The sequence below is a fragment of the Aphelocoma coerulescens genome, chromosome 2, assembly GCF_041296385.1.
Source record: "Aphelocoma coerulescens isolate FSJ_1873_10779 chromosome 2, UR_Acoe_1.0, whole genome shotgun sequence".
In the NCBI taxonomy this organism is placed as follows: Eukaryota; Metazoa; Chordata; class Aves; order Passeriformes; family Corvidae; genus Aphelocoma; species Aphelocoma coerulescens.
In genome coordinates this window covers 162,800,930-162,812,870 of record NC_091015.1, presented here as the reverse complement: position 1 = coordinate 162,812,870, position 11,941 = coordinate 162,800,930, and the positions used below count along the sequence as shown (strand labels likewise).

The window sequence follows — 11,941 nt, the reverse complement described above, 5'->3', positions numbered from 1 at the left end:
CTGTGTTGGTAAGCACTAATTCTGAGATCTCACTGTGAGGGAAAAACACTTTTCTTACAAGATACCCGGTGTGTGGGGAGGAGTAAGTTTTCAAAAGTCATGCTTAAAAAAAGCTTTAAGCAGAAGGAAGTGTCTTTTTATTTCCTCTCCATCCCTTGTACACACATGCACACACATACACAAAGCTGTGGTGAAAACAAGAACTATGTTATCCTCCTGTTTCTAATTCCTTTATAGATTTCCCCCACTTCTTTCTCTGCTGTTATTGCAGCCAAAGCCTTCTGACACTTTTGTATTGCTGTTACACCTGCCAGGAGAGGGGAGAAAAGAACAAATCCTGCCTTTCCCTTCCACAGATCTCATGCCAGTTTTTGCTTTAGGAGAGCACAGCTGCTGCTTGTATAGCAGGACAAATCAGCCTGTTTTACCTTCCTCCTTGAGGAGAAGCCACCCTGATCAGAGCAGTGATGTCTGCTTTCAAGACAAGGTTGACTTTTGGGTATGTTTTTCTTCGAAGTGGGTTAGGGGTGGTAATTTTATAGAGGAAGAAGCCACTGTAGAAGATGAAATGCATTAATGCCCTGGGTCTGTCGTCAGCCCAGAACATTTTATTGAACTTTGTTTTACCAAAGGAGAGTAAGTTACATTTCCCTTTTGTGTTTGATTGAAGACTGGTCTAATGAAGCAGATGCACCTATGATTAGGCCAGTTAATTTTCTCACAGTCCTCACAGAAAGTTTTTGAGAGGAAAAAAAAGAAAAAGAGCAAAATAACAAAGAGAATAAAAAAGCCTCAGCTGCATGTCCAGATTAATATCCAAGTTCTGCATCATTTAGCAGAACTTTTTTTAGGGATCTCTGTTAGGGGTTGTTTGTAACTTCTTTGACCCATGTATCACTAAAAATACAATAACTATGTGGCAGTTTCTTTCTACTGATCTTCAGCTGAGAGCTTACAACAGGATTTGCAGGTGGAATAGACAGTGCAGCTCGTACATGTATACCTGGGAGGGAGAGAGTGAAGGGAGGGATGGAGGGAGGCAAGTGGGGAAGAGAAACAAAAAAAGAAAGACTGATTTATTTAGTAGAGTATAATTTTCTGTACACTCAATACAAGAGTAGAGACGTGTTTCTGAGAAATGATGAATCAAGTCAGATCTGGTGCTTGTGTAAGGGTGACAGCCTGGCTTTCCTCAGGCAGGAGAACAAAATGGAAAGCAGCCGTGCGACAGCTGCTAATCCTCCTCTGCAAGACATCCAGCTGATATGATGACAGGTCTGGCACAGATCCCGTGGAAAGGAGAAGGGAATAGCCCTAGGGAAAGTGTGCCCAGAGGATACAGTACAGCACAGCAGAGGTTTCTCACCATGCTTTAGCTAAGCTTTTATTTCCACCCACAATACTAAAATTCACTGGAGCAATAAGTAAGAGTTTCATGTGCTCTGGTTTTTATGTTAAAGGAAGGCATCAAAGCTACCTTTTCAGAGTTGGTAAGCTTAATGTTCTAGGAGTGACGCTCACTGAGCCATGGAAATGTTTAACTTTTATGTTTTTTGCCATGTAGGGGAAGGCATGAACTAGGTATTGGAGGCCTAAAATTGGTCTACAGTGGGGGAAGAACTAAGTCAGTTAATAGGAAATAGTGATGAGAACATGCAGGAAAGCCATCTTTCCTGTATATAAGGTATCTTTGACTTAAAATTTACTAGAAATTCCTTGTGTGGGGATCTGGATGGGGGTGCCTGATTAATTAATCTGAATTCCAGAGCTGGGAACAGCCCAGGGATGCTCAGCTCAGCCAAGGTGGTAACAGTTCTTGGACAAGTGAGACAAACCATGGCCAAGCACAAAGTGGTTGGGATGGGACCAGTCTTGAGCTGTGGCCTGGGCTTTGACTCCAGGTGGACATCTGGTATCTAACACTCCTTTGGAGCAGGTGTATGAGAGGGATAACGTCAAGTCTCCTGGGAATGTTATGGCTCTTTTTTAGACCAGCCTAACAGTACAAAGTGCTGGTGTCTAAAGTTCAAGTCACAGACACACATAAAAATCTGGCATCATGAGGAACCACCACTCCCACATTTCCTCAAAGGGAACCAAGGCACAGACTGACTTCAGACCAGGTTTTGGAAACCTCCTAGCTAAACTCTGCTCTGCAGGAAGGAAAGATGACCCAAATCCAAGGTAACCTGCCTTTAAACATGTTATCATATTAGCTTATGTTATCGTTGACTAAAAGGAAAAGAAGGCCCAACATTGTGTTCCCATTCCAGTGGAACTTTTGACAAGGTAAATCAGAATCCACTTCCATGGCATGGTGGAAAAAGGATGAGGAAGGGGAAAAGGAAAGAATGGGAAGAGAGGAGAAAAGGGAAAATAAGCCACATTGCAAAGTGGTTTTACCTTCAGAAGAGGCAACATTTAGAATTACCTTGAATAACTTTGCATTATATCAGATGGGTTTTGTTCCGTTGACTGGGAGTATTTAAGAACAAAAACAACTGAACAGATTTCAAGTTTTTCAAAAGAATTTTAAAAGCTTTTCCATAGTGGAAGCTTGATTTTGTCTGCACTGGGTTTTTGGTGTTTGTTAAGGGAAACCCTGTATTTGTGTGCAGTGACAGATGCTGCTACACCATTATACAAAAACATGAATTCCTTTTAACACCTGTTAGCTGTGTCAGGGTGCTCTGCCATGCAGGTATGAATAGAAAAGTGGTGATCCAGCAAAACACACGTTCCTCTCATGTTACAAAAAGCTCCCCCACCCCACCAGAAGTGCTAATGGAAGGAACTATATTTGTTATGGCCACATGGGAAATCCTTTTAACCAGGCATCAGTTTATATAAAATCCTGAAATAAGCTATTGTTTACACAAAACAGATTTGTTGGGTAAATTGCTACTTGTGAGTTGTTTTTATCTTTTTTCTCCAGCAAACCCCATCTGATACTATTTAAATCACTAAAACATCACTTCAGTATCAATTTCCCTTGTGAAGGAAGCTGGATCTGGGAGAAAGACTCAGAACTGTAGCATAAATATCACATCATCCTCTCCAAGGGGTGTCAGTATAATTTCCTGCCTTGAAATCAAGGAAATAAAGTTATATTGATTACAGCAAATGACAGTAAGTTGTCTGGAAACAGTAAAACAAAAGCAAAACAGATAAAACCAAGCATGGTACTACATAAATGATCACCTCCTCTATTACTCTGGTATGCTGCCCTACTCTCAAATTGGGGGCCAGTGATGTCATAGGATATGATGGCCCCTTCTCTTTAGGAACAAGCACTAGGACAAGAGGAAATGGCTTCAGGTTAAGCCAAGGGATGTTTAGAGTGGGTATTAGGAAACATTTCTTTAGTGAAAGAGTTGTCAAGCGTTGGAACAGGCTGCCAGTGTTCAACAACCTGGTGGTATTTCAAAGGTGTGTAGATGTGGCACCTGGGGACATGGTTTAGTGATGGACTCTGGTAGTGCTGGGTTAATGGTTGAACTTGGTGATCTTAGAGGTTCTTTCACCCTAAATGATTCTGAGATTCTATGATTGACTGATCACAGTGTCTCATTTCAAGACTTCTATAGCCAGTGTCCAGTGTCTTCTGTTCTTGCTGCAGACTTTGGGACTGTGCAGGAGAGAGATTTTTCAGAAGGGTCATCAGAAATCCTCTGAAGGGAGTCAGTTTATAATACTGCAACCATCTGTCCTGTGGAGGGCTGCATCCCACAGGCAAACATAATGTCAAAGTGTAACATCCCTAAATTATAATACACTTTGATTTAACTGAGACAACCATCTGGTTTTAAATTAGAAAAGAGGAATACAACCTGATTTTCTCTAAATCGTAACTTCTTTGGGGAAGAAACAAGTAATCTTATAAAGAGCTGTTAAATGAAACCAGAATGAGAGATGGTTTGGCGCTAATGCAAAGACTTAACATCTGATTGTTTTCATTTTAGAGGTAAGAAGAGCTAAATGAGCCAGTATAAAATATAGTTTTCCAGAAACCTGAACAAGACCAAACTGATCTGTGCCCTCATTCACTTTGTCAGAAAAGTGGTGCTTTTCTACATATTCAGAAGATGGCTCATTTTCTCCAAAGGAAGATCTCATCTGCCTGTGGAGCATCATAGCATCTTCAGATCTCATTTTTCTGCTCTGGTGTTTTGCCTCAAGCCAAACGCAGATGTGAATTTAATTTGGATTGTGCAATTACATGTTATGCACACTACTGTTTTTTGTTGTTTTCTGCAGCTACACTACTATATCTGAAATATCATAATATCACTAACTTTTAAAAATGTCTTATGAAGTAAATTTGTTTTCATTTCATGGTTGCAGGGATGCAATTGTAGCAAATTGCTGGCATAGTGGGTTTGGTGGGTGTGATGGGAAGGATCATGCCTTTCAGTGGAATGGCTCGAGATGGCAGAAGTCAATCCACATTTTCAGGTCTGCATCTCAGATGACACCAACAGAGAATAAAATACTCAATGTTTCATTTTGATGATGACAGGATTTTACCACACAAACAGACGGCTACAAACAAAAAAGCCTTGTGGAGCCACAACATTTAAATGTATGAATCTCCACTGAGAAAAATATTTTAATATCTGCATAGCCCCTTGTAGGGATGTTCACAAAACGACATTATTGAGACAATCACTTGATTGGTAATGAGTGTTTAAAAGCCATCAACACTCCTTCTCCACTGCTTCCACTTTTATCTACCCATGGCCTTCCAGCTAAAAGATACTTGTAATCCATGACTAAAACATGCAGACAAAAAACCTCTTCTGAAAACAGGTATCTGTGTTTTCCCTTCAAGAAGTCTTCCAAGGTCATGTTGCAAACCCAAGTAAGAGAAGGATGGACTTCAGTGCACCCAGAAGATTTTAGCTGTCATTTTTTCTCAGACTCCTCATCTTTCTAATGCAACTGAGCTTGTTGAGGAATATGTCTGGTCCAGGTAGTTCAGCTCACAAGATGCAGATTGAGACAAGAGTCCGTGGACTGTTTCGGATAACAGAGGGCATGAAGATGGGCGATGCCAGCCAGAGGAATGAAAGCTGGGAGACTCAGCAGGAGCAGGAATTGCTGATCTTTTGGATAAGAACTGATATGAAGACTGGTGATGCCAGTGAGGTGGACAGACATAGAGAGGGGACAGAAGCTGAAGACTCAGGAGGAAGAGTGAGACTTGTGCTGGGAGACTGCGAGGGTATAAAAACCCAAGGTTTCTTTGTTGGGGACCCTCCTTGGAGGCACCCAGCCTGAACTGTTTCTGTGTAATTGCACCATGATTAAACGGTTTTCTGGAATGAGACATCTGAGACTAATATGGGAAACCTGGCATTGAACTGGTAAGGTGGTGTGAGGGCAATTTGTAGGGAGTCAAGCAGGGATCTGTGGGCTCACTAGAGCTGCCCATGTGTATGGGCTTTGGTCCAAACAGTTTAAGTCTCTGGCATTGGGAGTGGGACTGCCAGAGTCTTGTGAATGGGCAGGCTGGGAAGTTTCCTCGACAACATCAATGCCATATGATAAAGACAACTTCTGATTGTTTTTCCTTGGTTTTAGTTTGCTTTATTTGTGAAGCAACCTGGACTTGAAAGCAAACCTTTAAATGAACCTGACCCAGCTGTTTATTCCCCATTTTCCAAAGTAATTTTCATCTGTATTACCCACCCCAACAAGAAAAATTGTCCAAAATTCATCAATGCTGAGCTGTCCAGGCTGTTATCAGAGAAATAACAGAGGTAAATTAGTTTTCTTTGTATTTTAGATTCCCTTGAAAAAAAAATCCCAGACTATAGGAAAGAGACTTTGAACATCCTAGACCACTGAGATCTATTGCTCTTGTTTGTTTTCTCTCTTAATTTCTAAAATTAGCACTAATAGGCAATAAAATAATACACCCATTAGATGGCACTGTTAAGTTTCCACTTTTCCTTCCATCACACCTGATGAGTTTTCAGAAAAAACTGGGTCAAGAAAAAAAAAAAGAGAGAGAGAGAAGAGCTAATCTGAAACAGATTTGGGCTGTGTGCAAGTCCTTTGGAGTCAGGGACAAACAGACCAGTCTGCACAGAGCCGATTTGCACAGATGCTTTGGGTTCCCCTGGCTGGAGCTGGGACCACTCCACACATCTAATAATAACCCCCTGTGATTGTCATTCCTGTCTGGGAGCTGTTTAGCTGGACAAACACGTAATTTCAATGGCAATTTCCGCACTCTTGGATGTATAGACATCTGGCATTTCCCAGGTACAGACTGTACTATACAGCCAGCTCTTAGCTGGATTCAGTGGGATTATGGCTGCATTTTTCTATCACTTCCCTCTATGTGTGGCTGCCTTATATGAAAGGACAGCTGTTATAGAGTGTGCTTAAGAAGATATGAGCAATTTCCTGCTCTGCCCCTGACCCGCCTCACATGCCCCCCCCATGTCCCCAGACAAATAAACAATAGAAATCCAGTCTCAATGCCTCTTTTTTCCACAGGAAATTTTGCCAAATACTGCCAATACATAGCTTCGTGAAGGAAAATTGGTGGGTTAGAACAAACCTCCAAAATACACAAAAGCAGATTGAACAGGGATATTTTTGGCAGCTGTGTGGAGGTAGAGTGGGCTCTGTGACAGCTCATTTTAAAAGCACTACAGTTAAGCACAAACAACAAAATTATCAGAAATAGATGGCCATCAGTTCTCAACTTTTCTCACAGAGGAAGAGAAATTCCTTTTCCTTACACTTTTAAACGTTTTTCCTTTCCCTTTTTTTTTCTTTCCTTTTCCTTTTTTTTTACTATATTCACCAGAAAAAAAAAAAAAAAAAAAAAAAAAAAAAAAAAGGAAAATGAAGGAACATAATGTTCTAATAATGCTGCTTTGCCATCCAAAATCAAACAAACAACTCTGGTAGTTTTGGAGTTGCAGAGTTAATGTGACACTGTTGGGGGCTGCCTGAGGCAGCACAGCGTCCAGCTGCAGACGTCCTTGGTGTCAGCTGCAGCCTGCAGGGAAAGCTGGCTCCTTTGCCCTGCTTTCCCAAACAAAGATGATGTAAAAGCATCGGCGGAGGCAAAGGACAAGAGAGGGGTCTTTGTATAGGTTCCAGCTGATTTATTGGAGGTGGAGAGACCAGGGAAAAAGACCAGGGATAAGGGAGAAAACAGTATTTTATACTGGGGTGGAACAAAGGGAAACAACCAATGAGGATCGACTGAGGAGGAGGAGACAACAGAGGAATATCCAATAGGGATAACTTAAGGGAGGGAATTACATGAGTAGACCAATGGGGCGTCAAAGAAGGGAGAACTTTCTAGAACTAATACATAAGCAACTAGGGGAAATACATAAGCATGAACTTATACATAAAACTGAGTGGAGAACTCCTAAACCAATAAACTTAAAACATGTAAACTAAGAACCACTAGGAACATGGGAACTTGCCATAACCACGGGGTGAGGATTAGACCTTGGTGTTCTGGAGGCCTGTCCACCAGTTCTCTGAATGTTCTGCTGCTGTGCCACTGCTGCATGCACCACAATATTAATGAAGGTGTGTTTGGACTTGTTTCTCAGCTGACCAACCACTTAACAATAAACAGTTTTTTCTCATGTGTGTCAGACCCTTAATGTAGAGGTTGATTGTAAACTCAGGCTGCTGTGTTTGATTACAGAAATTTGCACATGAGAGTTTTTAGAAACAAAGTTGTGAACATTTGAACTGCCTTCTTTGCTCCAATTGTTGGTTTTGTGTAACTTGTAGGAAAATAAATATCTTTGTGATCTGTGTTTCTCAAAAGGGTTGTCAAGCACTGGAACAGGCTGCCCAGGAAAGTGGTGGAGTCACCATCCCTGGAACTATTTAAAAGCCTTGTAGATGAGGCCCTTGGGGACATGGTTTAGTGGTGGATTTGGCAGTGCTGGGTTAATAGTTGGACTCAATGACCTTAGAGACCTTTCCAACCTAAATGATTCTATGATTTTTTTGAGGAGAAAAAAAGCCTGGAGAAAAGGGACATGGTCTCCTCAAGTGACTGAGCCCTGGGGAAGTTTCCTAATTTAAGCAAATACTTATTGGTATTATTCTAGCGGTAACATTGCTTTTTCACATTTCTAGATCTGTTACAGGGCTTTGAAAATCCCTTTCTAGTATGTTCTGTAAATGTTGATGAGGTGAGTTATAGGAAAGGTCACGTCTTTCCCTTTTGTTTTTCTTCAGCGTTTCCACTCAACAACCTTGCTCATGCAAAAGCAATGCTGCCTCGTTCAATATAATCTAAAATACTGGTCTTTCTACACTCTTGAATTTCTTTTGTCCAGGAGGTATGAACTTTGATCAAACCTTTTCTTTCCATATGGGCATTGAGAAATCTTTGTGTTTTATCCACAGCTCCCTGCAAGACTTGTAGGACTACAGACGTTTATGAGTCCTGTACCCTTTCAGTCAAGTTAGATGCCCTCAGCCATTACTCTTTATATTATTGCTGAGATGAGACTGAAGGCACACAGACCCTTTACGTCAGGGCCATATAAGCAGCTAAAACCTTCCATTTAAACCACACACAAGTTTGAAGTGAAATGTTAGAATGAAGCTGAGGAAATTTTCACCACCTTCGTGCTCATTTATCACTCATAAGTGAAGTTTTTATTTTCTTGATACCACATTTAACTCCATGGTCCTCCTGATGAGAGCCAGAATTTAGACATTTAGGCATAATTCTCCCTCCGTGCAGTTTCAATCAAGCTCTTTTTGGTAAATCTTTAGAGGGTTCTTAAATTTAACTCTGTCTGCATCCACTGTGTAATATCTCTTCCTGCAGCAGCTGCTGCAGTAATGGACCCTCTTCAGGGGCATCTTGAGACAACAGCATCCTCAGAACTGTGAGGTTGGTTTAAATGATATGTTTTGATTTCCTGAGCAGCTCTGTGATGTTCAGGATGGAAATTTCAGTCTAATTTTACAGAAAGCAGTCATTGCAGCCCTAGAGATGGGACTAGATGTCTTTACAACTGCTTTCCCAGTTGCTGTCAGTGGTAATCATCCTGGTGGTCAAATCTGACCCTGTCTGGGGAATTTTCAAGCACAAACATACAGAGTCACCAGCACACAAATGTATACATAAGAAAATACGTAAGAAAACACAGTATATTACTATGATAACTCCAGGAAATTACAGGTACATTTAGGGACACTGGGAATGTGGAAATATTCACTGTAATTGCTTTTCACTTCAAATTCATTTCAGGAAGATGAGAAGTTTGAAATGAACTGCTCTTGTAAAGAGCCTATTCACTGGGAGTAAAAAAGCTAATTTTGTAGTAGTGTCTCATCACTACACTTTCTGTCTTTAATATATTTATTTATTTTGTGGTTAAGGACAATACAGTGAAAATTCCCAGAACAATCCCATTATTCCTTTTTCCATTTTCTGTAGAATAAGCATGGAGGATCTATGTATAATGCATATGTGACACTGCTCCAGAAGAAACTAATATCTCTACTGGCTTTTAAAACAAAACAAGTAGCCATCATTTTGGAAACAGCGAGAAACAAGATGCTTCAGTGTTTTTTACTCTGATGATGAAAAAGCAGGTTTAAAGTAAGTGGTGGGGCTGCTGATTCAAACTTTATTTTGTGCAGGCAGATGTGTATATGGCATGCAAAGACAGACACACCAAACCTGTGGCCACCTCAGAAATTCCCACACTTCTTCAATTACAGTAAGTAATTGAAATGGATCTGGTGGTAAAGCTTTCAAACACCTGTGGCCACTTTTAATGTCATCTTGGTCAGACAGAGAGAACCTTAATTCAGGAAACTGCATGTTTAAAGCTAAACATTTGCTGTTATCCTTAATATGACAGACTTAAACCCAACAAACTCATTATCTCCTTTCATGGAATAATTCACAGGGACTAAATTCCTTTCATAAACTCTTCAATTTTGTGCAGTTTTAATTATTTATGGCTATTCCTGAAGTATAGACATTCATGGAACAGTGAAGATATTTGGGAGGAACACAGGAAAATAAACTCAAGGTATAAAGTTGTACAAAGGAAATGGGCAGCATTAGGATCAAGGTGTTGTTACTGTGTGGAGCCATTGTATGCAACATGTGCACATTCTCCCTGGGAAGGTCAGACAGTTGTAGTTCAAGGACTGGGGAGCTTGCCTCTTAGATTTATACCTTTTCCTGATCCTGGTGGAAATAAACAATGGCCAACATAATTCTCCTAAATCTTTTGAATCATGGCATGGACATCCCCAGCCTGGGTGGACAACTCAGACATATGTATGATCTTTAGGTGCTCTTCACCCACATCCATGAAGAGTGGGCTGTCATGTCTTAGAAGGTGTCAAAAGCCAACAAAGACCCCCAAAGTGCCCCCAGACTCATTTCTGAGGCTTTCCACCAGAGGATTGAAAGCTCCCCCTCCTCAGGGGAGGTACCTGGGCATTCCCACTGAGCCTGAGCATTATTTTAACCCAGACTTTATGTTTCTTCCACTTGTCCCGATGGATCAAGACCATCAGACCAACAGACAACTAAATTACAGCAATCAAGACTCATATTGAGATCTGCAGGTGATGATATGTTTTTATTCTTCAGGCATTTGATCAGTTGTCTTAGCCTCAGGAGCCCTAGATGTATGTGTGGATTTTCCTAAATTGTGTCCTCTGAGTCATGCAGTGGAGGTGTCCAAATCTCTTTCCATCGATTATACAAGGAATCAAAGCCCTAGCATTTCTAAGGCATTGATTTAATCTAAAACAGTCTGAACTTGTATTTATACATTCTTTTGAAATGCTGCATTTCCTTGAAAAGTTAAGCAGCCACCTCAGACAACACCCTTGTCCCTTCAAATTAATTACAATATACACTCCTTTTCAGAGAGCAGAGTACAGCTCCACCTTCATTTTTCCTCTCTGAACATGAAGAACAGATACCTTATTATTATCCACTGAGGAGGAATGGAGACCTGAAACATCTAGAGAGAATATGAGAGTAGATGACTGGGGACAGCTTGGTACAAATGTTCACTCACTGACGAACTGATAAAATTACAGAAAATTGTGTGCTCAGTTTTCACAGTGAGACTACAGTTTACTGATACTTCTGGAGAGAGTTCTTACTGCTTGGAGATATTTAAACAACTACTTGGTGTGAGGCACAGCACAGCTTTGTTGCCATACTGTGGCAGTAATTATTCTGATTGTTCTTGAGTGGAGATGAAGGGATTGACACACTAGGACACTATAGGTAATATTTATTCCTGTATTTGTGCTGAAAATTTTCATTAAAGGAACATGAAAAAGCAAATTACGACCTCTTGTGCTTGCCATTTGAGGATGTGGGTACAGCAAGAGATGGAACAACAGATCAATTCCTTCAAGAAAAACCCTTTTTTTGATTTTGTTGTGAAACATGATTTCGTTTTGATTTCATCTTTGGACAAATCTAAAAAAAAACCACCGCAAACAAAACTCAATGAAAACCAGTCAGTGTTGCTTCTTATTGTTTTTTACTTGTATCCCTTGACAACTATACTAGAAATGACTTGTAACTGGAGTGAGTTCCTACAGGGTATAAGCTTTAACATGGAAGTGGTGCATGTTGAGATTTTTGCTCAAATCTGCATCCTCTTGGGTTGCATGATGGTATGTCAGGAGATTAAGAAGGTTATCCTGATCAAGAAATCAGTAGATCTTTGGACTTTTATGTTCAGACATCCTATATGCTGAAATTTTGTCCTACCTAGAGAATCCAACAGAAATATATGCGTGTGAGGTCATAAAACCATAGAACCATTAAGGCTGGAAAAGACCTTTAAGATCATGAAGTCCAACCATCAACCCAGGACCCGGACCATGTTCACCATTAAACCATGTCCTCAAGTGCCACATCTACACACTGTTTGAACACTTC

At 40.6% G+C, this 11,941-nt stretch overlaps 1 long non-coding RNA gene across 1 annotated transcript; it reads left to right on the top strand.

Moving 5' to 3' along the window:
- Positions 1–432: 432 nt before the first annotated feature.
- LOC138106025 (uncharacterized) lies at positions 433–5,927 on the top strand. Its single transcript, XR_011148885.1, has 2 exons — positions 433–499; positions 3,963–5,927. It is a non-coding gene; the product is annotated as an uncharacterized lncRNA (long non-coding RNA).
- Positions 5,928–11,941: the final 6,014 nt, after the last annotated feature.